The 27,659-nt window shown below is 44.9% G+C and overlaps 1 protein-coding gene and 1 long non-coding RNA gene across 6 annotated transcripts in view; one reads left to right on the plus strand and one right to left on the minus strand.

Annotated features, from left to right (window-relative positions):
* The window catches only part of LOC135189789 (uncharacterized), a 122,724-nt gene that overhangs the window by 90,686 nt on the left and 4,379 nt on the right, over window positions 1-27,659 (plus strand). The window contains exon 4 of one of the 2 annotated variants that reach the window (XR_010308302.1): window positions 17,890-17,999. This is a non-coding gene — a long non-coding RNA (uncharacterized LOC135189789). Of the gene's footprint in view, window positions 1-17,889; window positions 18,351-27,659 lie in introns of those variants that run through there. The other variant, XR_010308301.1, reaches the window with a different exon arrangement.
* The window catches only part of TOX (thymocyte selection associated high mobility group box), a 232,783-nt gene that overhangs the window by 40,233 nt on the left and 164,891 nt on the right, over window positions 1-27,659 (minus strand). The gene's annotated exons all lie outside the window — the stretch shown is intronic.

Genomic DNA, 27,659 nt, shown 5'->3' on the forward strand with positions numbered 1-27,659 from the left:
GAAAAGATAAACCTGTAACTTCCTCTTTTCTCTTGTTATTGATAGTGCAAAAATTTGTCAATTTTAGGGAGCTGCTTTATGAGCTTGGGGATTGATTTTTTTGCAAAGCTGACTGGCTGGTGGTAAATCAAGCTAATAATACCATTAGTTATGGCATACTTACCACTTTACATGTACCTGTGCCTCTGGAAAGCATTTGAAATGGCTTCTGACAACATGACATCACAATTATACCTGTATTTATGGTGCCCCAGAAATTAATGGCTTTTGGTAACAAAAGGATTATCGATATAAACATGCTCAGGTTCAGTTAATGATTGCTACAGAGAGAGGAGCAGAGACAGCAGGGTGCATGAAATCAATTGAAGGCTGAAATTTGAATCCTGGCAGACATTTAGATTGTTAAAGATTGCTGCTGACTTCCTGCTCCCTTCCCTCCACGATCAGCTCTCACCCTCCTCACCAAACATATTGGTCTTGAAAGCTGTCATTGTCACTGCCTCCAGCACACGACCTGTATCAAAGTAATTTACCCATGAAGCTGCTGCTGCTGCCTGGACATTTTGCTCTGGATTCAACTTTTGGAGAATGGGGAGCAGGAGTCTGGGCTCAGCATGGTCCCCTCAGGGGATGGAAACCCAGTTTGGTCCCTCTTATACTGCAGAGAAGGAAGCAAAACCCTCCCCAGATTCCTCTCTTGATGCTGTCCATGATGCTTGACCCAGCATGCTCACTAATCCACAGGGTTCAAGCCCATACTGCCCTGCTTGCTGACACCTCCTTGTGCTGGATGGGGCTGGGAACAAACCCCCTGGTGAAGGGCTGGAAAAGCAAACCTGTTTTAAATAAGAATATGCATCCTAACGATTTCATTTTGGGGAAACACTGAAACGAGTTGCCCAGAGAGAAGGGGCAGAAGCATTCCAGGTCAGGTTGGATTGGGCTTCGAGCAGCCTGCTCTAGCTGAAGATGTTTCTGCTTGCTAGAGAGGGGTTGGAGCAGATGACCTTTAAAGGTCCCTTACAACCTAAACCATTCTTTGATTCTGTGAACTTAAAAAGGAAACAAGCACTAAACAGAGCCCCCAATCGTGCTTGTTTTGACTGAACTGGTGAAGCATCTACCTCTGAAAGCAAGGCAAAGGTTAGCATTTGAATTACTTTTCCTCAAGGAAATTATAGTGCAGTCTCTATTACTCAGCTGATCTCTACTTTATTAAAAACTCTTCATATGAGCTTCAACTGTGATCAGAGAGATACTGCAGAAGGGTCTGTGCTTGTTGTCTTTAAACTAAATACGTTTTTAAAGGGTCTGTAGTTGGCTTTTAACTCCAGTGCTGAGCACACACACTGTGTTTGCAGGTAACAGGACACAACTGGAGGGCTGCATGCCCATACAAAAATCACAGAATGTCAGGGGCTGGAAGGGACCTCCAAAGCTCAGCCAGTCCAATCCCCCTGCCAGAGCAGAATCACCTAGACCAGATCACACAGGTTGGCATCCAGGCAGGTCTGGAATATCTCCAGAGAGGGAGACTCCACAACCCCCCTGGGCAGCCTGTTGCAGTGCTCTGTCAGCCTCACAGAGAAAAAACTCCTCTCCATCTGTACATGAAACTTCCCATGGCTCAGCTTCCACCATTGCCCCTTGGCCTGTCATTGAGCACCACCCAGCAGAGCCTGGCTCCAGCCCACTGGCACTCACCCTGCACATACTGATAACCACTGCTGAGGTCACTTCTCAGCCTCTGCTTCTCCCAGCAGCACAGCCCCAGCTCCCTCAGGCTCTCCTGCTAACAGAGATTTTCCATTCCCTTCAGCATCTTTGTGGCTCTGTGCTGGTCTCTCTCCAGCAGTTCTATGTCTCTCTTGAAGTGGGGGGCCCAGGCCTGGATACAGTACTCCAGATGTGGCCTCAGCAGGGTGGAGTGGAGGGGCAGATATCTGCAAGAGAAGCCTGCACTAGTAAAATTCTGGGGGTGGCAAATGAGGTGGAGCATTTTACTTATGAGCAGAAACTGAGCATCCAGCTGTAAAAGTCTTTGCAAGTCAGAAGACATAGTAAGAGCCACTAATTCTGAGGTGTGTACTGATAGCCCTCAGTGCAAAACCAAGCTCCTAATGCCCTGCTCAAAGCTCCTAAATGACTAAGATTAAAGCTAAAGTGTTTTAAACACCAGAACACTGTTCTCCCCATCACCTCAAACCCAAAACCTGACACACAATACAGTGGTATCATCCCTGCCCAGAAACATCTTCCTGCAGGACAGTGTGAGTACAGTATCCTAATCACAGAATCACAGAACATAGTGCCAGAAGGGACCTCAAAAGGTTATTCAGTCCAACACTTTATCTCACAGCAGGATTAGCTATACCTAAATCATTTCTGACAGATGTTTGTCTAACCTCTTCATAACCTCCCTAGGCAATTCTTGTGCTTAACTACCCTTACAGTGGAAAGGGCTCTTTTCTGTAATGTCTCACCTAAATCTCTTTTGTTGTAATTTAAACCTACTACTTTTTGCTCTGCTCCCAGTGGAGATGAGGAATGTTTTTCTCCTTCTTTGCAGAAAAGCTGCACACACTAGAAGGCTGTTATGAATTTCCTTTCAGTTGCTTTTCTTTTTCTCTTCTTTAGACTAAACAACTAAACCTGAAGACTGAAAGACTTTTTTTTTCATGTGCTGTGTTTTCTACGCCTCTGATCGTTCTTCCTGCTGTCTGCTGGACTATGGCCAATAACGTCCATCTTTCTTGAGTTATTGTGCCTCAAAGTCCACAAAACACAAATATTCTTAGGTGTCTGCCATTTGCATTCACATAGAATCCCTGATTTCTTGCAGGATATAGAGTAGAGAATTAAACTCCCTAATTGTTTGTCTTCTTGATGCCATCTGCTTAAGGCATGCAAGGTGTGGAAAGAGCCAAATTGCAGGACTCTTAACTAGCATCTCAGAAAATCATAGAATCAAGCAGGTTGGAAGAGACCTCCAAGCTCATCCAGTCCAACCTAGCACCCAGCCCTAGCCTTTCAACTAGACCATGGCACTAAGTGCCTCATCCAGCCTTTACTTGAACACCTTCAGGGATGGTGACTCCACCACCTCCCTGGGCAGCCCATTCCAATGCCAATCACTCTCTCTGACAACAACTTCCTCCTAACATCCAGCCTAGACCTCCCCTGGCACAGCTGGAGGCTGTGTCCCCTTGTTCTTAGGAAGTAAGTAATTTTTCTTAGGCAGTTTCAGGAAGAATGTACTGTTAGTCAAATAACTCCCAGGTTATAATTAAGAGCTGTGATGCAACATCTCTCTCTAAAGTCTCTCCCTATTTAATTTATTTATGGTAAATGTTAGCATTCAAGGAAAGAAGAAAGACAGGTGGCCTTAAGAGGTCAATGTAAATACAACAGGTTTAAAGAGATGCAGGAGAAAATAAGAGTAATGCACTGCAGAAGAAAACATTAAAGCCTGAGGAGAAACACATCAGGCTTACTCACTGCAGCAAGCAGAGGTCATGTCTCTCACTACCTTGGGCACATTCATACCAAGGCACAGCAGGAGTCATTTCTATTACCACCACCAGGTTTAAAAATGATTATTGCTTAGCTTGCTACTAGCTAAGAGCTCCTACAAACTTTTCTGATGACACCATGGAAGCGGTTGACAGTTGGTTATTTCTTGTCAAAGTGGTCAAGGTAAGTCAGAGAGTAACAATTTCTCATGCTGTAAGAAGCTCTGTTTCAATTCATAGAATCAAGCAGGTTGGAAGAGACCTCCAAGCTCATCCAGTTCAATCTATCACCCAGCCCTGGCCAACCAACCAGACCGTGGCACCAAGTGCTCAGCCAGTCTTGAACACCTCTCCAGGGACGGTGACTCCAGCACCTCCCTGGGCAGCCCATTCCAATGGCAAATCATTCTCTCTGTGAAGAACTTCTTCCTAACCCCCAGCCTATGCCTGCTTTGGGTTGAAAGGGACCTCCAAAGGTCATCTAGTCCTACACCCTCTGCAGTTAGCAGGGACATCCTCAACTGATTTGGTTGCCCAGAGCCCTGTTGAGCCTCACCTTGAATATCTGCAGCAATAGGGCCTCAAACACCTCCCTGGGCACACTGCTGGCAGTGTTCTAGCATCCTCATAGTAAAAGCCTGTTCCTACATCCAATCTAAATCTGCTCTTCTCTAGTTTGAAACCGCTGACCCTTAGTCTTATCACTGAAGGCCTTTGTAAACAGTTTCCTTCCTTTTTTGTAGCCCCCTTCAGGTACTGGCAGGCTGCTCTTGGGTCTCCCTGGAGCCTACTCATCTCCAGGCTGAACAACCCCAGCTCCCTCTGCCTGTCATTGTATCAGAGGGTACCAGCCCCCTGATCATTTTCGAGGTCCTCCTCTGGACCTGTTCCACCAGATCCAAAAACCTAGGGGATCATGCAGACATCCACAGTGTGCTTCCTTCTTCACTGGTGCTACCCATCTGAGTCACCATGCAGGCATCACAGACAGCCTTTGGTAGCCAGAAGGGGTTTCTGGTGTTAGTCATGCTCTCATTTGTATTCCCAGCACAACCTGTGCCATGTTAAATTTGGATGCTTGTCTGTTCCCCAATACTGCTACATTAAAATGCAGCACTAGCCCCAGTTGTGCCAACCTCCTGAATCAAAAGCCATGAGATTGGCTTAGGAATCTGACTGGTTTTATTTTAGGTGTTTTAATTGCCTCCTACCATAAGGCAATGCACATCTGCAAGATGTTTTCCAGTGACACAGAGATGCTCATTAGAAAAGAGAGAAAAATAATTGAATTCCTACATTATCACTTGACTCTTCAAATCAAGGTTTCCAAAGAGAACAGAAGACATCATTAAGTTGCCAGAGAGGATTCTGAGAGCTGGCATGCAGAGAAGGAATGATGTTTGGGAAGCTAAACCCACCCTTTATGATCAAAACAGTTGTAAAACTAAAAGATCATAGAATCACAGGTTTAGGTTGGAGGGAACCTCAAAGCTCAGCCAGTTCCAACCCACTGCCATAGGCAGGGAGACCTCCCACTAGAACAGGTTGCTCAAGGCCTCATCCAACCTGGCCTTGAACACCTCCAGGGTGGGAGCAGCCACAACCTCCCTGGGGAACCTGTGCCAGTGTCTCACCACCCTTACTGCAAAGAACCCTTTCATAACATCTACTTTGAATCTCCCCTCTGCCAGCTTAAACTCATCACTCCTCATCCTGCCATTACAAGACCCTGTCAATAGTCCCTCCCCAGCCTTCCTGTAGCCCAGTTCAGGTACTGGAAGGCTACTTCAAGTTCTCCTCTAAGCCTTCTCTTCTCCAAGATGAAGAGTCCCAACTCTTATAGCCTGTCCTCAGAGCAGAGCTGCTGCAGCCCTCTGAGCATCCTTGTGGTCTCCTCTGGACTGGCTGAGACACTTCCATGTCTCAACAGTTCCATGTCCTTATTGTGCTGGGGGCACCAGAACTGTACACAGGACTCCAGGTGGGGTCTGAGGAGAGCAGAGCCAAGGGGCAGAATCCCCTCCCTTGCCCTGCTGCCCACACTGCTCTTGCTGCAGCCCAGCACAGGGTTGCTGTCTAGGCTGCACTCACTGTGCTCCAGCCCAAGCACTGTCACCAGGTACTTGTGAGAAGAGGTGAGAACTGGTCTCACAGACTAAGTTTGAAAGTAAGCAGGCAATAGAGAAGTGTTTTAGTGCTATACACAAATGCATTTTATATACTAAGCCCAGGAGAAAATGAAAGGCACATTCAAAACTTCTGTTGATTAGGAAAGCACTCTTAAAAAGCAGAAACCTCACAAGTAAAAAGAACTCAAAAGTGAAAAAAAAACCCAAACCAAACCCAAATTAAGAACCACAAAACTCCATTAAATTGGCTGCTGGAATCTTTTCAAAATCACTCTGCTAGAAGCTAAATCACTGCAGGTTGTTTTATATAGGCTGGATGCTAGGAGGAAGTTCTTCATGGAGAGAGTGATTGGCATTGGAATGGGCTGCCCAGGGAGGTGGTGGAGTTGCCATCCCTGGAGGTCTTGAAGCAAAGCCTGGATGAGGCACTTAGTGCCATGGTCTGGTTGATTGGCCAGGGCTGGGTGCTAGGTTGGGCTGGATGAGCTTGGAGCTCTCTTCCAACCTGGCTGATTCTGTGATTTTATACAGTCCTGGGTTCCGTAAGCAATCTTAAGCTCCTCTAAAACAATTAGATCCCCCATATTCAACTGCTAAATTTTCTAGCCTGATCCCATAGTGACAAGAAGGCAGCAGCATCCAGTTCCTCTCTATTTCTTGGTACACAGTTAATTTGGGGGCTATTAAACATTCTTTTTCTACTTCATGTTTTAATATCCCTTGAGTCACACTGGGGCCAAGGTCTCAAAACTAATCATAAAGAAAAAACCACTCCCCACTCCTATTGGCTCTAATATAATAACCCTTTATTTAAAACAACCTCCAATAAATTTCATTATAAGGAGTTATGAAAAGGGTTAAAAACCTATTAAATGTCAAAGAATTTGCCTGACTTGAACTTGTAATAAAGAAACAGAATAGGCTTTCTTTCTGAATTATTTAAATCTTTACTGACTGGGCACTGAAGCATGAAATTAGAAAAGTGTTATTAGAAGTGTTCTCTGGCTTTTAGAAAACTTGTAGCAGAGAATCTATCAACCCCCCCCCCAAGCCTTTAACCAGACTAGTTAAAGAAATAGGTTTATAATCCTGAATACATGTGGGTTTTTTTTTAGCTGATATAAAGGGTCATAATTAAAAGTCTGGCCTGGAAGCTGAAGATAATAAAATCATTCTTCCAGCAGCATACACGTTCAGTTGGTGGATTCTGGAGGCATGGATCCATTTTCATTTGGACAAATATCTTTGGGTTTGTTTGATCTCACCAAGTCCACTAATTTGGACCCTTCTCAGCAAACAATTAAGCTTTTAATAGTGACTCCTTTTAAAGAATTAATGGTGAATCATTTATGTTATCATTTCTCTCCCTCTCCCCCTTTCATTTTTAATTTAAAGGGTCTCATGCTTAGCAGCAGGTATAGGTTGACAGCAGACAAATGAAATCTAGGAGGTACAAGTCAACTATTCCAGCACACACCTCCTGATAACAGCTTTATCTCTTCACTGTGTTTGTGTTGAAAATAACAACAGAACCATTTTCTATTTCATCATTATTTATATAATCTTGGTAAGAGAACCCTGCAGAGGGACCTGGCCAGGCTGGATGGGTGAGCAGAAGCCAATGAGATGAGATTTAATGAGGTCAAGTGCAGGGTTCTACACTTTGGCCACAACAGCCCCAAGCAGCGCTACAGGCTGGGGGCAGAGTGGCTGAGAGCAGCCAGGCAGAGAGGGAGCTGGGGGTGCTGGCAGAGAGGAGCTGAAGAGGAGGCAGCAGTGCCCAGGTGGGCAGCAGAGCCAATGGCATCCTGGGCTGGCTCAGGAGCAGTGTGGGCAGCAGGACAAGGGAGGTTCTTGTGCCCCTGTGCTCAGCACTGCTCAGGCCACATTTATGTCCGGTTCTGGGCTCCTTCATTGCAGAGAGATGTTGAGGTGCTGGAAGGTGTCCAGATAAGGGCCAATCCAGAGTGATTGGCATTGGAATGGGCTGCCCGGGGAGGTGGTGGAGTTGCCATCCCTGGAGGTGTTGAAGCAAAGCCTGGATGGGGCACTTAGTGCCATGGTCTAGTTGACTGGACAGGGCTAAATGCTAGGTCGGATTCAGTGGTCTTGGATTTCTCTTCCAACATGGTTGATTCTATGATAAGGAAAACATTCCTGCAGCTCACATTTTTTGAAGGGATGCTACAGAGCTCCTGAGTGTATGCAATATATGCAGAGGGTCCCTCAAACACACCTTGATCAATGACTTTCCATCAAAAGAAATGAAGTCAGAAAGATGCTTGAGAGAGGCAGCTCTGTCCCCTTCTTTCAGACAATAAAAGAAAAAGAATGCAAGGGACATGAGAATATTAACTCTAGGAAAACAAAGCAAATCCCTGGCAATCCTGTGAACAGTGTGAAGCTAACCTTGCTCATAGGGCAGGAGGGAAAAGGGGATGAAGGAAGCTACTGGAGTCTTGGCAATGCTTTGCTCCCCTGACTGGCCAACACAGTGGCCAGTAGGACATTGCTGCACCTCTCATTGGCTTGTGTTCTGCTCTATTCCATTCTACTCAGTTCTGCTGTGTTCTGTTCTTTCTGTGCTGTTCTCCACAACAGTGTTAAATGATCTTGCTGCAGTGAGCTGGGCAACGTGACCATTATGTGTCACATGTGGTTCCGTCTGTCTGCTTTAATAGACAAAGGTACCCTGACCACACCATCCATCTCTCGCCACCACAAAGTGAAGGGACACATTGATTTCACATGGTCTAGGGCACAGGTCATGTGAGGAGCAGCTGAAAGAGTTTAAGGAGAAAAGGAGGCTGAGGGGAGACCTTCAGGCTCTCTACAACTCTCTGAGAGGAGGCTGGAGCCATGTGGGGGTTGGTCTCCTGTCCCTACTCACAAGTGACAAGATGAGAGGAAACAGCCTCAAGTTGCAGCAGGAGAAGTTTGGAGTTGGATATTAGGCAAAAAATAACACAACTTTGTTACCAATCTCCAGAAGGCTCACATGGCTCAGAGTCCTGAAGGATCACTGATAAATGCTGACCCTCTTCAAGCAAACTCTTCTGCTATCCATTTCAGCCTCAGATGGAAAGAGTGGCTCTGTGCTAGCTCTTGTATTCCCATCCACAGTACCATGTGAAACCAAATGACCCTTCCTGCAATTTCCTGCCACCTTGGTGCTAAACAGGTACATAAAATTATGCCTGCACACTGATGACTATTGGCATGTGTTTGCTGACAACTAAGGTCATCTACATTTTGGGTGTACACGATTTCTGGGCTAAGTTAAATCTTCTTTCTAAAGAATGGAAGAATGGCTCAGGTTGGAAGGGACCTCAGAGAGTATCTACTCCAACCTCCCTGCAAAGGGCAGGGACCCCTCTCGACCTGGCCTTGAACACCTCCAGGGAGGGGGCATCCACAACCTCTCTGGGCACCCTGCTACATTGTCTCACCATCCTCAAACTGAAGAGCTCCTTCCTAAAATCCAGTCTAAATATACTCTCCTCCAGCTGAAAACCATTCTGCTTTGTCCTGTTGCTAGACACTCTTATGAAAGTCCCTCTCCAGCCATCCTCTAGGTTCCCTTCAAGTATTAAAAAGCAGCACTAAGGTCCCCCCAGAGTCTTCTCTTTTTTCCCCTAGGAAATGCCAGTAGCCCTGGCAAACTCCTCACAACCCACACAATTTTTATCAAGTACAAAATCATAACACAAAGCATCATCCAGACCAAGAAGAATGAGTTGCCCTGCTCAAATTAAGTGAAAGAATCTTTCAGCAAATCCTCCTGTTGCTGTGTTGCAGCCCTGTAAACTCTCAGTGTGAGTGACAGCACTAATGGAAGCTGAAACAAGAGGTCTGCAAAACGTTTGACTGGGAAGAGATTGGTTTTCATACTTAGCATCTTGTTATCAAGTGATAAACTTACTGATATTTGAAACTATGTTGTTGGCATTTCCCCTTGTGATGTAAACCTGATGCCATAGGCAAAAGGTGGGGGTTGGGCTGTAAGTGTTAAGCAGGTTGTCACTGCTAGGCAAGCCACTTTCTGGAGGTTATGGAAAATACACTCAGCTCACAGGGAAAGAAAGTGATTTAATGATATGCTAATAAGTCCATCACTCTTCTGTATTGTATTATTTACAATTTTGTCTCTAAAACCCATTTAGCATCTCCAGTGTAATTATCCATCTGCAGCTTGCCAAGTCCAATATTATAATTCTGAAACAAGAAAAATCTCAATGATTTTATTTTCAGCTCTGTAGAAGATGAACAGATCTCCAGCAGTCTCCAAAGACTTAAATTAGTAAATCTGTTTTGCTTAGTGTCCATTACCTTTGCACGCAACAGAAGACCTTCCTAGGAGCCCTCTCTTTAATTTAAGAATATATCTTTATTTTCCTCCTTTGATATTTCTAAATGTTGGATGTCTTCCTTAATAAAGCCTGATCAACTTACCAAAAACAATTTGAGAGAGAGGGGAAAAAAAAAAGTGAAAGCCATAACTTCTTGAAAAAGAATAGTTTGGGCAATCACAACTTATGGTTTCTTTTTAAACTCATTATTCAGTCTATGCCTTTTGATCATGAAGCTTGTTATTGTCCCATTTATCTTTAGAAGAGAGCAGCAACCTTGGCTCAGCTGAGGAAATTCCCTTTGTCTTTTCATAGAATCACAGAATCAATTTGGTTGGAAGAGACCTCCAAGCTCATCCAGCCCAACCTAGCACCCAGCCCCAGCCAATCAACCAGACCATGGCACTAAGTGCCTCATCCAGGCTTGGCTTCAACACCTCCGGGGACAGTGACTCCACCACCTCCCTGGGCAGCCCATTCCAATGCCAATCACTCTCTCTGCCAACAACTTCCTCCTCACATCCAGCCTAGACCTCCCCTGGCAAAGCTTGAGACTGTTGTCTCAAGACCCCTTGTTCTGTTGCTGGTTGCCTGGGAGAAGAGACCGATGCCTACCTGGCTGCAATCTCCCTACAGGGAGTTTATAAGTTTGTATCTTACAAACTTGGACTTTCAACATTGCCAAGCAGCAATCAACAGCTGAGGAAGTGAATTTTTATCGCCATGTATTCCACTTTATTCCTGAATGCCAGGGAAGTAGATTGGAGTCTGTGGTAAGGATGTGTTGTCGTAGTAGACTTGTTTTGCAGACCCTGACACAGACAGCAGCAAAAGCTGAGGTGCATCAATTGCTCTCTATAGAATCCACTACAATACAGAAAAGTTCTACAGTGAAATTTAGGGAGAAACCAAGTGCTGTGTGCCAGGGGAAAAAAATCAGTGAAAGAAGAGATGTAGAAGACACAAGCTCAGGACACGGCAAAACCCACCTCTGAAACACAAGAACTTTCAAGCTTTGGATGACTTCATGGGAAAGCAAGAGAAGGATTCAGAAGTAACGCAGCAAATGAAAGAGAGACCACAAAGCTGGGTTCTAGAGAGAAGTGTTCAAGCCACAGAATCATAGAATGGTTTAGGTTGAAAGGGACCTCAATGCTCAGCTAGTTCCAACCCCCTGCCATAGGCAGGGGAGACTATGACCACTGTACATTCAGAGTGATGTTGTCTGGAGAGAAGACAACCTGTCAATAAAAGGTCTCTGCTGCTTTCTCAGCCTAGCCTCACAAGTTCATCAGAGGGTTGAAATGCTTTGGTCTAGATGAAGAGTTGCATCATTTTAAGGAAAACCTGAACTTTTCTAGGGTGTTTTGTGCTTCCTTTTCATCTTCAATGAGGATCTGGTCACATTTGAGGCTGTACTGTGTTCACTTTTGGAGCTCTCGTTACAAGAACACTGAAGTGCTGGAACATGTCCAGAGAAGGGCAACAAAGCTGTTAAAGAGGATAACTCTCACAAGGAATAGCTGAGGGTACTGGGGTTTTTAAGTCTGGAGAAAAGGAGGTTCAGGGGAAACAGTCCTGCTCTCTGCAACTAGGTTGTAGTGAGGTGGGGGTCGATGTCTTCTGCTTTCTAACTTCTGTTTGGGGCTATCTAACCTGCTGATATGTGGAGCTGAACATGATGGCATGTAATTATATTTATACAGTACAAAAGACAACTGCTTATGTTTCCTAGCTTCCAGGCTGCTGAGAGCACATCAAGCTTGTTCTGAAATCCCCAAGCTCTTCTGCTACCCATACATCAGCTGTGCTGGCAGAGGTTCTAGTTTTCAACACATTAATGAGTCAAATCCAGATTACTCTCATGAACAAAATGCATCCAAACCCAAGATGGTATCAATGTGCCAAAGCATTTCCACTGCAAAAGGTAACTGTGGAAGCTGTGAAAGCCTTGACCAGGCCAGGACTTGGCTGGCACAAAAAAAGAACAATCATTAGAAAGGTTAGAATTCACATAAAACAGCAGAAAGACCTATCTGTGCACACTGCTCTGTCTTGTTCACATGCCACAGGCTGCCTTCAGGTGATGCTGCTGCAGCCTTCAAGCAGTGTGTAACCGCACAATGCGCTACCACAGCTCTTCAGGTTTCATACATACTCTAGAAGAGGATCACCCTCTGCTAGTAGTCATTCATTCTGTAGCTACAGCAGCCTCTCTTGTCTTCTCTCACCTCTCTCAGCAGAGGAATCCTTCCACTCGCTTCAGGAAGGTCTTTTAGAATGCAGGCACTGTGTGTGCAGAAGTGCATCTATGACTGTTCACATAATTACAGCAATTATGAATGCAATTCAGGGAAATATGCAAGCAAACTACCAGCTACACCTCTAGCTGGTAATTTATGTGTGCCTTTACCCAATTTGCATGGGCAATTGTCATAATTACCTCCCCAGGTTTAGTAGAGAGATCTCAGGACTCAGTTTACACAAAATCTGACTAAGTAATGAAGGGCTGACAAAGGATGTACGAGCAACTAGTGGAACAAGGAAATCAGAAGCACATGGAAAGAACATAAAGCCACAAAGTTAACTTCAGTTTATGCATTTCCCTTTGTTTACATCAGGTTTTGAAAGAGGAGGATGTGAGTAATGTGCTGGATAGGTTGAGTTCCTTCAATTATCTTTCCTTCTCCTGCTTCCAGTATGCAGCATAGCCCTTCTGGCAGTCAAGAAGCACTGTGTTTTTCGGCCAGAGAAGCTGCATATGTATAGTGTAATTTACAGTTAGTGAAATGGTTGGTTGAAGTGTCTAGCTCCTCATCTGAGAAAAACAGAGATGCTCCTCCTGATTGTAAAGCCAGAGCAGGGCCCCGGTGGTGTTTACAGATAAGCAATTGAAGGAGTTTACAAGTGTCCTCTTTCTCTGAAGGATAAAGCAAACACACTGCACTCCCCTGACAGGGGCATTTCAGCAGATTACACTGCTGCTGCTAGACATAAAACCAGGCAAACAAACAACAAAACTCCTGCCTTGTTTGTTCTGCCTACTAAGATGACAAAAGAATAGAAGTGGTTTTAAATAGAACAAGAGAAAACATACCCAGCTACTTCTGTTAACCTTGGTCATTAGTGACAAAAAAGTCACTGGCATCACAGGCACACTCTAGTGTCTAAGGAGAGACTGCACCAAAACACAGTAAAAATATGGACGTGTTCAAAAAGAAAAGGAGGGATTCCTGAAGTGCCTTCTGTGATCCTCTGTGTGAAAACTACAACCCATTAGAGAAACATAGAATCGACCAGGTTGGAAGAGACCTCCAAGCTCAGCCAGCCCAGCCTAGCACCCAGCCCTGGCCAAGCAACCAGACCATGGCATAAAGTGTCCCAGCCAGGCTTGGCTTCAACACCTCCAGGGACGGCGACTCCATCACCTCCCTGGGCAGCCCATTCCAATGCCAATCACTCCTCTGACAACAACTTCACCCTAACATCCAGCCTAGACCTCTCCCCTGGCACAGCTTGAGACTGTCCCCTTGTGTTGTTGCTGGTTGCCTGGCAGCAGAGCCCAACCCCACCTGGCTACAGCCTCCCTTCAGGGAGCTGTAGGCAGCAATGAGCTCTGCCCTGAGCCTCCTCTGCTGCAGGCTGCACACCCCCAGCTCCCTCAGCCTCTCCTCACAGGGCTGTGCTCCAGGCCTTTCACCAGCTTCATTGCCCTTCTCTGGACACCTTCCAGCACCTCAACATCTCTCTTGAATTGAAGAGCCCAGAACTGGACACAGTACTCAAGGTGTGGCCTGAGCAGTGCTGAGCACAGGGGCAGAATAACCTCCCTTGTTCTGCTGGCCACAGTTTAGTGGTCACTGCAGTTGAGCTGCTGTTGGACTTGATGATCTTAAAGGTCTTTTCCAGCCTTAGTGATTCTATGATTTTGTAGTACAACCCCTGGTCATATACAGAATATTCAATCCCCTTGATAACACAAATTAATCTTCTGACCTCATTAAATTTTACTCCTGTCAGTATCACAAAGTCAACAAAGCCTTAGGATAGCAAGTGGGGCTCTACTCTTGCCAAGAAATAGATTCTTAAATGAATTTCAGATGAATTACCAAATTCTGCCACCTAAACCAGGCCCATTCCAGCAAATCCCTGCTCATGTACAAGTAACTCTTCCTTTGCCTTAAAAGTATTGCTGAGGTAATGTAGTCTGAAAACTCCTTACAGATAATAAGAAGCATTGCTCCCTATCATCCTGTATCAGTGGTCTCATAATGTTCTGAACAGTAACTGCAGTTTACAGTATTTAAAACAACAAATGTTCAATCTTGTGTTTTGCATGAGTCATATTTTGCATGTAGCTACCACTACTAGTTAGGAAGCACAGCAAGAAACAAAAACTTCTTCCTTCTCTATGGAGACCTAACACCCTCTGTACTCCTTCCTTCTCTATGGAGACCTAACACCCTCTGTACTCCTTCCTTCTCTATGGAGACCTAACACCCTCTGTACTCCTTCCTTCTCTATGGAGACCTAACACCCTCTGTACTCCTTCCTTCTCTATGGAGACCTAACACCCTCTGTACTCCTTCCTTCTCTATGGAGACCTAACACCCTCTGTACTCCTTCCTTCTCTATGGAGACCTAACACCCTCTGTACTCCTTCCTTCTCTATGGAGACCTAACACCCTCTGTACTCCTTCCTTCTCTATGGAGACCTAACACCCTCTGTACTCCTTCCTTCTCTGTGGAGACCTAACACCCTCTGTACTCCTTCCTTCTCTATTGAGACCTAACAGCCTCTGTACTCCTTCCCTATCTATTGAGACCTAACAGCCTCTGTACTCCTTCCCTCTCTATTGAGAGCTAACATCCTCTGTACTTCTTCCCTCTCTATCAAGACCTAACATCCTCTGTACTCCTTCCCTCTCTATTGAGACCTAACATCCTCTGTACTCCTTCCCTCTCTATCGAGACCTAACATCCTGTATCTGCCTCAACCTGGAGCTTGGAAGTTTTCATTGCTTCCAAAATGCTCTCCTAATTTAAGGAAAAGAAAACAGGATATCTGTATCCCATTGGTCTTCATATATTTGCACAGCAGTAGTTTAGAATGATAGCCTGCTATCAATGTGATGCTCAAGCTTTTTAGCTTTCAACTCATCCTGTAATTTCAGGACAAGCAAAACCAAGCACACTTGCAAGGTGATGATCACTACAAGGTGTCAAAATTCATTGGCTACTTCTTCATTCCTCTAGCTGAAATGCAGAATGGTAGTTGTGGCAACACATCGCTACCAGCCATGCTTTCCAGTCTCACCTCGTTTTCCTCATTCCAAGCTATTTAACAACATGACTTACTGTGGCAGTTTGCTAAGGAATGAAACGTTGGAACATGCAGATTAAAGTTTTGAATCATCAGAGCATCACTTTAGTGCAGATTTATATGGAATTTCCACCCTTTACTCAGTGGTTGTCACTTCTGATAATCTTAAAAGCCTGACAGGACCACTGTGACTGACAACTGCTGTGAAAATTGTTCCTGACATTAAAGAAAGTGTTCTGTATTTACTGACAGCAGTTTAGCAAGAGACATCTTCCTCTTACTCCTCTCTAGCAAATCCAAATGCTGTAATTAATATTGCAGAAAACACAACAGGAAATTCTCCTCCTCCCCTGACAGAAACTATTAGGATCTGCAAAAAGATGAATTCGGGTAGCTCTGACTCTGAGAGTGGTTCTTTAGCCTGTGGTGGGGTTTAGCACATAGATTCCTATTCAGAGACAGAAAAAGCAGCATTTCCCCCCCACCCTTTTGACACTGACAGGACTCAAACCAGGGCTGTATTTACCCTATATATATATATATATATTGAAATATTGATCTTAATGATTTATTTGCATAGTATGTAGAGATCTCATTTTCATAACCATTTTGGTGAAGTGCAAAGTACTTAACCTCTCCCACACAGAGTAAGAAATGCACATTTTAAAGAACCAGAACCCCCCCAAAGAAAGTACTTTAAATCTACATTCTATGATTTCTCTTCTTGTAACAACAAAGGTAGTTTTTCCCATAGCACAAAGAAAAATGTCTTATACTTGATGTAAATAAAATCATAGAACCAACCAGGTGGGAAGACAGCTCCAAGTTCATCCAGCCCAACCTAGCACCCAGCCCTGGCCAATCAACCAGACCATGGCACTAAGTGCCCCAGCCAGGCCTTTCTTTAACACCTCCAGGGATGGTGACTCCACAAAACAGCAAACAGCAAAACAGCTGTCCAAAAAACAGTAAGAGACTTTGCACATCTTCAGTAGGACCATGTCTGCCTCTGGTACTGTCATGCCTGAAGCAGGGAGAGAGGTGGGGGTGCTCTTGGAGGTACAAGACATCTGAGAAAACACTTATGTTGGTTCCAGCCAGACCCCAAGTGACATGGTAGTGCAAATGCTAGAGGGTGTTCTTGCCTCTTCCCCTCCCTGTCACTTTGTGAATCCATACAGTGTAATCCAGCACTAAAGCAATTTCAAACAGCTTCCTTTCAGATGGATGTATTAACAAAACTGAAAACAAACCCAGACCCCAATGTTTCCACCTCAGTGTACAAATTCAGCATGGTTTGGCCTATCCAATTCTCCATCAGAGGATGTATTTGCCATTGGATTGGGCTGCACAGGGAGGTGGTGGAGTCACTGTGCCTGGAGGCCTTCAAGAAAAACCTGCATTGGGCACTTAGTGCCATGGTCTGGTTGATTGGCCAGGGCTGGGTGCTAGGTTGGACTGGCTGAGCTTGGAGTTCTCTTCCAACCTGGCTGATTCTATGAGCAGAGGGATGGGTTTGAACCACTTCTGGGTCTGTTTGTTAAGACTGGGTTAGTTTTTGTGTGTTCTATGATTCTATGAGCAGAGGGATGGGTTTGAAGCACTTCTGGGTCTGCTTGTTAAGACTGGTTTAGTTTCTGTGTGTTGTATGATTCTATGAGCAGAGAGATGGGTTTGAACAGCTTCTGGGTCTCTTTGTTAAGACTGGATTAGTTTTTGTGTGTTCTATGATTCTACGAGCAGAAGGATGGGTTTGAACAGCTTCTGGGTCTGTTTGTTAATCTGTTTGTTAAGATTGGGTTAGTTTTTGTGTGTTCTATGATTCTATGAGCAGAGGGATGGGTTTGAACCACTTCTGGGTCTGTTTGTCAAGATTGGATTAGTTTTTAATTTGTGTGTTAACAAATGTCCTTCTGTGGCAGCAGAAAACTCTACCACTTGCTTTCCAGAGTGGAAAATGCTGATCAGAAGGATCATTTAAATACAAAGTTATGTGTATGAAGGTCATACTTTGGCTATTTAATTTTGAAATGCAATTTCTTTCTTGGGATCATTACATGGGAGCCTAGAAGTATTTTTCCACTTATTCACATGAAATAATAACATCTTCAAAGACATCTGAAAAAGCAAAATCTCTTCACACTCTGAGTTTGCAATGAACATTTGGAAATGGTAATTATAGAACTGTGATAACTAACTTAAAGTTCAAGAAGACATGATTGGCACAGTAAATAATTGGTTTGCTTCTACTTAATCTACATTAATGTAAACAATAAATCTTCTCTTAAATAAAGATTGTGTGGATCTTCATTTATCTTTTATGACAAGAGAGCAAAGGTTGCAGCTTAATGAATGGAAAGAAGCAACAAGGTCAGATTTAAAAGCTTCAAAGGTCACATTTCTGACATCTCTGAGCACTGAAAAAAAACCCTAACATGGTAATTACTATTTTGGTCGAGTCACTGAGGTCTGTTTTTTTATATCAGAAAGAAAGGGGGAAAAAAAAACCCCATAATTTAAGAACTTAAGAACCAGCACTTGGTGCAGCCTGTAACAAATACCTCTCTTTATTACAGGCTCCTTCCACCACAGAGGGAAACTAAAGGATACATCAGTAAGAATCCCATTTGACGTCTCACATGCCTATCAAGCAGCCAGCACGCATCCACATCTGGAGAGTGTTTAGGTAAGAAAGCAAGGCAACAAGCAGCCTCCCCTAAAACAGAGGCATTGCCTCATTTTGAATTGACAACCTTTCCAGGGATTCCTCTCCCTAAATCACCCCAGCTCCAGCGGTGAACTTAGAAGCCCTACAAGGAACCTTTGCAGACCACAGGAACGCAAGCACTGATAAAAGGTCCAGAGAGCCACACACTTTTGTTTTACATGTGCATTGATTTCTTTTGCCCAAATGGAAGCCCTCTGTCAGCTAACAGGGTTATTCATAGATTCAAAGAGTTGATCTGGGTCATTAATAACAATAGTAAACTGATCATCATTCCAATAGGATTTGACAATGGCCTTTTTTCAAAGTGGATACTAATGTATTGATGCCTCTGAAGTTCATTACAGCAGTAATAAATCATTAGCCTCCAGAAAATGATTTATAAGTTGGTTAAAATGCATTAGGATGGACTGTCAAGCTACTCTACTGAGGAGATGAGGCTGGTACTAAAGGGGATTTTTTCCCCCCCTTTTCCAGGTTCTCTAACCAAAACGGTGATGACTCAAAGTAATCATATCACAAAGACAAAAATAAAACAAATCACTGCAATAATTCACTTTAATAGCATGTTTCAATCTTCATAGAAGCCTGAGTGAATTCTACTTTGAGCTGCTAGATACCTTCCCTTCATTCACTGCTGGCAGCAAACTCTTAACCTACAAAGCTCCAGTGCTGCCCCCAATGATTATATTTGTGTTTACTTCAAGCAAAAGCAGTGTACTCAGTGTGTAGCTATGGTTACTCTGCAAGGGTGCCTGTGTAATAACAGTTTATTACCATGTCTAAGCAGCCTGTCAAGCATGCAGTGCTAAGCCACGAGATTAGTAATGATAATATCACTAGCACTATATGGGAATGTTTATGTTATGCAAATCTGCTGCTGTATTATACACTGCTAGTTACCACTTAAGTAGCTTAACTACAGCTCAGACCTGTCGATAGGCAACTACAGAATGTTTTTACTTTCATATGGGCTTTTAATTAGCGCCCATTGCACAGGGAACAGTTTATTCATGATATTCAGCAAACTTCACATTAAGTCCACTGCTCAGTCTCACACATTCCCCTGCAGTGTTGCTGCAGCAGTGCTAAACTTGCTGTGTTAAACTGGGTGCTAAAGCAGTCCCCTCTCTGGCTAACGCACACAGCCCCACTCACAAGCCTGGTATCTCCAACCTGCTCTCCTTGGTTCATGCCTGCCCTGAGCATCGCACAGCATGGAAGGGTGATGGAAAGATCCACACCCATGCAGGGCACAGCACAATCACCTCTTTCCCTACAGGGCTGTGCCAAGGAGGACAATGATGGGTGGGAAGAAGCAGAGGTGGTCATGCTGCTCCTTCTAGCTATATTCTGACTAATAAAGCCAACACTTGGACAGCCACAAATGCTACAAGCTCCAGCATCACCACACTTCTGTGTTCCTATAAAAAGACTCTAGCAAGTGCTCTGTAAACTGCTAGGACCAGTGCCATCAAACAGCCATCCACCTTTTCCTTCTTCTTCTTGCACAGTGTTGTGCCCAAGTGTCAGAAATAAGCCCTGAAGGATTTGTCTTTGCCCCTCTGAAACAGTCCTTACTTTAGCAAGCAGCTCTCGCACAAGGAGCCCTTCAAGACTAAGGACATTAAAGGCTTGTCAGCAGTGCTAGGCATGAAATAAAATAATGTCTTCTGCAAATACATGATAAGAATTATTATGAAGCCTACAGAAGACAACACAATAGCAAGTTATCCTCTCAGTGTAATTCAATTATGAGCCTGCATTGTGCAAGGGCCATGAAACATTTAGGGCCAGATATTCAAAAGGCCAAGTTTGTCTGGTTACAAGCTCAGTTTTGTGTTTCCAGTCTGAAATGGGAGGAGCTGTGCCTCTATCTAACTAATCTGGCTTTAGTAAGGTATCATTAGAAGTAGTTTGGAAATAAGAATGCCTGCAAATAAAAGGACTCAGCCACAGGGAGCAGATGACTTTTGAGCTTAGCATTTGGCAGTGATTTCTTAGAGAGTTCAGTGATGCTGTTCCCTGTGGCTGAGTATCCAAACTCTGCCTTTTGAACCTTGTAATGAAGCTTTCTGCTGCGATCACAGAGAGAGTGATTGGCATTGGAATGGGCTGCCCAGGGAGGTGGTGGAGTTGCCATCCCTAGAGGTGTTCAAGCAAAGCCTGGATGAGGCACTTAGTGCCATGGTCTGGTTGATTGGCCAGGGCTGGGTGCTAGGTTGGCCTGGATGAGCTTGGAGGTCTCTTCCAACCTGGTTGATTCCATGAACATTCTAACACCTCTGCTCAGAGTCAGTACAACCTTCTCTGGCACATCACAATCCATACCCATCAGTAACTGGGCAGGATTCCTAACACTGCCAGCAGGGGGAAGCTGGGAATGGGGGGCGGGGGGGGGGGAGGCACACTCCCACCTCTGTGTTCCCCCCCCGATGGGAATTTTAAGGAGGGGCTTTGTGTCCTCACTTCCTCGACAGGAGGAGTGGGAGGAAGGCTCTGTCTCCCCACACACACCCCCATCCCCGCCTTGATGGGAATCTTGCAGGGAGATGCTCTCTGTCCCCCCCCTCGGTGGGAAAAGCTTTGAATAATGTGGTTAACATCACTAATGTTAGAAGCTATTTTTTCTGTGCAATCTCTGCAGGCCAACTCACCCTTTCTTTCATTTGTAAGAAACCCCTCCCCCCAGAAGGCTGACAGGTTCCTCTGAATGCAAAAAGAGAGGGGTGGGCATGGAGTCAAACTTAGAGAAGGTTGGGGGGATTTCAGGTTTGGGTTTTTTTTCTTCTTCTAATTGCAAATTAAAAAAAAATGCCATTTTGCACAAAATGGAGCTCCCAGCCCAGCCAGCAGGGGTAGGGAGAATTAAAACATCCCACTGACAATTTAATCCTGAGTAAAGCTCTCAGTGAGAACTAGAAAATATAACCTTAAAATATGATCATCTTACTCTTAGTTAACATTTCTGTGGTGCATTTCAATAAAGCTTTTCCTCCACAGAGGCAAATGGTAAAAGAGGGATGCCAAAAAAGAATAAATGAATACTCAACACATGTGAGCAAAGAAATCAGCAACTAAGTAGTCAGCACAGAGATCTTCAAACAGCCACAGGGTGAGGGAGGTGATTGTCCCTCTCTGCTCTGCTGAGACCCCACCTGGAGTACTGCATCCAGTTCTGGAGCCTCTATGACAAGAAGGATGTGGAGATGCTGGAGTGCATCCAGAGAAGAGCCAAGAGGATGCTCAGAGGGCTGCAGCAGCTCTGCTGTGAGCACAGACTGAAAGAGTTGGGGCTGTGCTGGCTGGAGAAGAGGAGGCTCCCAGGTGACATTCTTGTGGCCTTCCAGGATCTGAAGGGGGCTAAAAAAAAGCTGGAGAGGGACTTTTTAGGCTCTCAGGGAGTGACAGGACTGGGGGAAATGGAGTAAAGCTGGAGGTGAGGAGGAAGATTCTTCAGCATGAGTGGTGAGAGGCTGGAATGGGTTGCCCAGGGAGGTGGTTGAGGCCCCATGGCTGGAGGTGTTTCAGGCCAGGCTGGATGAGGCTGTGGTCAGCCTGCTCTAGGGTAGGGTATCCCTGCCCATGGCAGGGGGGTTGGGACTGGCTGCTCCTTGTGTTCCCTTCCATCCCTGACTGATTCTATGAAAAATTCAATAATCTCTATTAGAAGTGCCAGTAGAAAATGTTTATCTGATTCCAGTTGGATCCAGTCGATGTCTGCATCTTGGAACAAACCCCTGAGTAAATTAGCACAGAAAGAAAAAACCGCCAGTGGCCAACACAAGCTCAGTAGCACATAATGGGAATTTTCACTCATTCAGGACATGGCACATGACATGCAAGCCAGGGAAAGAGTCTCCTTTAGCACAGTGCAAATAGTGTAAATCACACCAATCTGTACCTGCCAGGAGCATCAGCTAAAATTTGCCCAACTCTGCCACATCCAGATACAACTCCAGCAAAACAAACTTTCCTCTATGGCTCTGCTGATGTCCACAGCTCTTTTCTCCTGTTGCTATAAACCTCCAGCCCCCTCCTCTTGAACCACACCAGCAAACAGAAGGATTTTAGTCACTGTGCCCTAAGTTAGAAAATGCCTTGGTGGAGTCTCCCTCTCTGGAGACTTTCAAGGCCCACCTGGATGTGTTCGTATATGGTCTGCTTTAGGTCATCTTGCTCTGGCAGGGAACTTGGGCTCAGTGATCTTCAGAGCTGCAGCAAAGGAGGATCCACCACAACACAAGAGGGAACTTCTTCACTGTAAGGGTTGCAGAGCACTGGCACAGGCTCCCCAGAGAGCTTGTGGAGTCTCTGTCTCTGGAGACTTTCAAGGCCTGAGTGGGTCCCTTCCAACCCCTACTGTTCTGTGATTCTGTGACTCCCTTGATGCCCCCTACCACCTGAGAAAAGAAAGGATGGTCCATGAGCAGAAGTACATAGCTGTACACCAGGGCTTAGCACGGTGCAGATCAGAGAATCAAGCAGGTTGGAAGAGACCTCCAAGCTCATCCAGTCCAGCCTAGCACCCAGTCCTGGCCAAGCAACCAGACCATGGCACTAAGTGCCTCATCCAGGCTTGGCTTCAACACCTCCAGGGATGATGACTCCACCACCTCCCTGGGCAGCCCATTCCAATGCCAATCACTCTCTCTGCCAGCAACTTCCACCTAACATCCAGCCTAGACCTCCCCTGGCACAACTTGAGACTGTGTCCCCTTCTTCTGTTGCTGCTTGCCTGGCAGAAGAGACCAACCCCTCCTGGCTACAGCCTCCCTTCAGGTAGTTGTAGACAGCAATGAGCTCTGCCCTGAGCCTCCTCTGCTGCAGGCTGCACACCCCCAGCTCCCTCAGCCTCTCCTCACAGGGTTGTGCTCCAGGCCCTTCACCATCTTTGTTGCCCTTCTCAGGACATGTTCCACTGTCTCGACATCTCTCTTGAATTGAGGAGCCCAGAACTGGACACAGCACTCAAGGTGTGAGAGATCCACAAAGACTTGCATATTTTTACAGCCTGTTCTCTACAGAAGGGAAAATCCTATTTAAAAGCAAAAGAAAAGCCCTTTGTACTCTAACAGTGATGCTTAATGCCACATCCTCCAAGTGGAATATGCACCTGCAATGGTTGGGTGATAGAAGACATTTATCTCAATCTGCTCTGGAAAAACTGCCAATGGATGAAGATGAAAAGTCCTCAATGAAGACATGGGAAGCAGAGACTGACACACATTTATGAGCTTCTTTACAATATCTGTAGTGTTTGGTAGTGTGGTTGGGTTTTTTTTTCTCCCTCCTCCTACTCAAACAAACACAATAGAAATAATCCTTCAACTCCAACTGTGCAGTGAGAAGAATGCAGAGTTGAGTAACTTCTGCTTTCTGAAACAAAACAGGTATCAGGTGAAGAGAATGCATTAACTTTCTCAATGAGAAGGGTAAGCTGGTTAATTTATTTGTACAGGGGATCCACAATGCAGGAGTTTTAAGGGCAAAAGATTTTTTACTTAATGTATTTTCAGTCCCACCAGGCTGTTTTACTGCACCTGCTAAGTCTTGGTAATGCAGGGAAACATCTTTGTCCTCGCTGCAGACAGAGAAACCAAGGACAGAAATAGCTCCAGCTAATGTAAAGCTCCAGAGAAGAGCACTTCTGTGCACACACACAGGTTCTGCTCAAAGCCCACCAGCAGCCTTGCAAGCCTTTCCAAGTGTTTAAATGTACATTCATGACCTAGGAGAAGCTTTCACTGTCAGTCATTAAGCCCTTAATCTGATTGCTTCCTTCACCAACCACTTTAACCTGTATCTTGCACTGTGACCCTGCCAGAGGAACCACACAGATTTCATGGAAAGGCTCTAGAAGCCTGGTGACTCCTTTGAGGAATCTTTCAGCAATTCACCAGAGACATCAGGTTCCAATTCTGTCCTTAGGCTGTTAAAAACAGAGATCCACACCTTTTCTGAGACCATCTTAACATGACTTTTCCACTAAAAGGAGCTTTGCAGATTGCATGCACTTGAAAACCTGAAGTTTCAGGGGTGGGAAATCAGGCATGAAAGATGTCATATTCCCCATCCACATTATCACTAAGTGCTCTTCATTATTATTTCCCCCCCCCCCCCTCTGTAAATGGAAAGGACAGAATTTCACTTGATCTTCTCTATTAGCACCCAAGGAACCATATCACCTTTTGGGGATATGTTATTGTTGATTGAAATGCTAATCTGAAGGCACAATTCAGTTCCAGCTTTCACCTTGGACATTTGTGTTTGACTCTGCTAGTCCCCAGCTCTGCATGCACAGGAGCAAGGAAGATTAATACTATGACTTACATTTCCTAGTAGCTCTGTGTCTATCTAGCTGTCTAAAATGTCACTTGTCACTGTTTGGGCAGCTTAGAAGCTTATACAACAAATGTTACTGCATGCATAAAACAGGCCCAAGAGATTTGTGTCCAGCCCTGGAGCCCTCAACACAGGAAGGGCATAGACCTGATAGAGCAGGTCCAGAGGAGAGCCATGAAGATGATCAGGGGCCTGGAGCACTGCTGCTACAAGAACAGGCTGGGGTTGTTCAGCCTGGTGAACAGAAGGCTCCAGGGAGACCTAATAGCAGCCTTCCAGTACCTGAAAGGGCTCCAAGAAGGCTGCAGAGGAACTGTTTGCAAAAGCCTGCAGTGACAGGACAAGGAGCAATGGTTTGAAAGATGAGCAGAGACTGAATGTTAGGAACAAGTTCTGCACCATGAGGATGCTGGAACACTGCAATAGGTTGCTCAGGGAGGTAGTTGAGACCCCATCCTTGAAAATATCCAAGGTCAGGCTTGTCAAGGCTTTGAGCAACCTGATCTAATAGAGGATGTCTCTATTGACTGCAGAGGCATTGGCCTGGATGACCTTGGGAAATCCCTTCCAAACCAAACCATTCTATGACTCCATTATTTGCAGACAAACTATGCTGAAATGTGAAAATCCAATCCTATTTGAAAAGAAAATTAAATACCTCAGGAGGTAAAAGGACATTAAGCTTCTGCCACACACAGCTACTGTGTGCTTTGGAAAAGCTGCTTCCCAAAACTTGCCATGGGCAGATTTTTCTCTTTCTCTGCCTCTAACCATCCTGTCAGTGTTTAACCCAGAGCCTCAACCAGGCTTGAGATTTTTGTTTACACATTTTTACCTACCATATGTCTCCTTCTGATGGCTAAATTACAACTAGACTTTATAGCCAATATTTTAAAGGACTTGGCATAAACCTTAACAGCAACTGAAGAGATGGTAGGAAAAAGTTGTCCTTGACTAAAACTGGAGCTATTAAGACCCTTAATCAACATCTACGTTGGCAAGAGCTGCACTGAATATAATTGTCCATGAATTCTTCACTTGCTAGTGAGAGTAGCTAAAATGTGTTAGCTACCAAACGGCTCTTGCTGCCTCTTTCTGATTGCTCCTAACCTTTCCTGGTTGTGATGATAGGCCTGATGGGCCAGGAAGAGGCTGATACATACACTGGCTTGCCCAGGCATGACTTTCTGCTGTGGTAAACAAGGTACGCACTTAGCTTCTGCCTGCCTTGCACAACCAGCCCCTTGTTAAGGAACCTCACACCAACCCACAGGGCTGAGTACTAGGTTGGACTGGATGATCTTGGAGGTCTCTTCCAACCTGGTTGATTCTATGATCCTATGATTTCTTGGCAGATCTGTGAAAAGGAATCTCACAAGGTGGTTTTCTTGGCTATGCCATTCCCAACAGACCGCAGCACGTGTCAACTAAAAACCCGGAGTGATGTGCCTTCCGCTTTCACAGACAGATCCATTCCATGCTGGAAACCCTTTTCTGGGTAACAGCTGAAAAAAAGACTTTTACATTTTGATCTATGAAACAGCCCCACAAAACCAACCATGTTTGCTCATCAGGAGTTTGACTGTATTTAGATGACTTTTTATCTAGAAAGATCATTCTCTGCGATAGAAACTGTCACACAGTAAAAAATATAAAGCCCCTATGTGCAGGTAAAGGTTCCCCAGGGAGCATCTCAAACCCACACCATATTCCTGAGCTCTGTACATCATATCTGGGGCTTCTGAGTTAACCAGAAGTCATACAAAAGAAGGTATCAGCAGACAGCTTGCCATTGACTTTGTTTCAGAGGAGGCTTACGCGCGCTATTTATTCAGGCAGCCGTAAGGTGCGGAGTGCTCTTAGGCAACATGCTCCACGTTTGACAGACTCCCATAAAAGCATGCAGTGGTTCTGTCAGTGCACTTGGTCAAATCACACCCTGCTTTTATTAGGTCCATGCAAAAAAAAATACACCAGACACAGTGCTCTGCCACACCGAGTTCGCTTAGACGAGGGCCACAACCGAAGCGCTGCAACAATTCTGTGGTTACTGCTAGGTTCACACACAAATGTGTGCTTTGAGTCCTTGGTTTTTTTTGGCCCTATGGGGGTCTGAGAATTTCATGAAATAAGCCCTCTCTGCTGCTTTCATTTTGCTCATTGCTTTGTAGCAACTGGGGCTTTGCAGCAGCGGTTGGTTGCTCATTCAGTAAGTCGTGGTGGTGTGCACCAGCAGACAGGATTGACTCTGTGTTCTCCAGCTGGCACTACTGTACATTTTCATAAATCCAATTAATCTAATTCCTTATATACTGTAGCTGTGAGCAAGAACTGCAGACCTGGAACTCTACCATCTCCTACAAAGCCTGAATAATTATTACTTCTCAGGTAGGTCTGTGCATAGTCTTCTGTTACTAAATCAGCCTCACAAAAGAAAGATTTCACCACAAATGCCACATTTATCTGTCAAAACCTGACAAAATTACTGGCTAGGAGGTGCTAATTTATCACAGTTTTAACCTAATTTACCTCCCAGAATTATTTAATTTTTTGAACCTTGGTTTTTGTTTGGTAGGGTTTTTTTAATCACAGGATGTCTTAGACTGGCAAAGCCCTTCAAGCTCATCAAGTCCAATCATTAGTTTCACACTGACAGGTCCTTGACTAAACCAAACCCCTCAGCACAACATCTCATCACTATGAATTGCTGTGGTTAGAAAGGACCACCAGGAGCATCCAGTCCAACCTTCATCCCAGCAGCCTTCATCACTAGACCATAGCCTCAAGTGCCACATCTGCTCTCTCCTTAAACACCTCCAGGGATGGCAACTCCACCACCTGTTAGTCTCCACAACCTGTTGGATGTTAAGTCAACATCTGTGAGGTATCCTGACTAAAATATGGGAAATCTTACTGATAAGTCCATTTAAAACCTCTACTGGCTTGTCTGGCCACTTGACAAGAGCCAGAGGTTCTCTGTGAACACCCCTGCCTTCCCAAAGGGGAAGAAAAAGGTCATGGGAGAGAGCCTGATGGACTGGAAACAAAAACCAAACCATCAAGTGAAACGGATACAAACACATGTGAATCAACTCCTGCTGGCAGTGATGTCACCACTGATGCTGTGGGCAGACACTGGCAAAGCCTCAGGCTTCCAAGACTCATCAGCAGATGGGAACTGGATTCTGCAACCAAATCCAGGAACTAATGAATTGGGATGAAAGGCAGAAAGGATGGAGTCCTCCCGAGACATGGACATTGAAGAGGCTTGACCTT

Source organism: Pogoniulus pusillus, chromosome 34, assembly GCF_015220805.1.
Source record: "Pogoniulus pusillus isolate bPogPus1 chromosome 34, bPogPus1.pri, whole genome shotgun sequence".
Classification (NCBI taxonomy): domain Eukaryota; kingdom Metazoa; phylum Chordata; class Aves; order Piciformes; family Lybiidae; genus Pogoniulus; species Pogoniulus pusillus.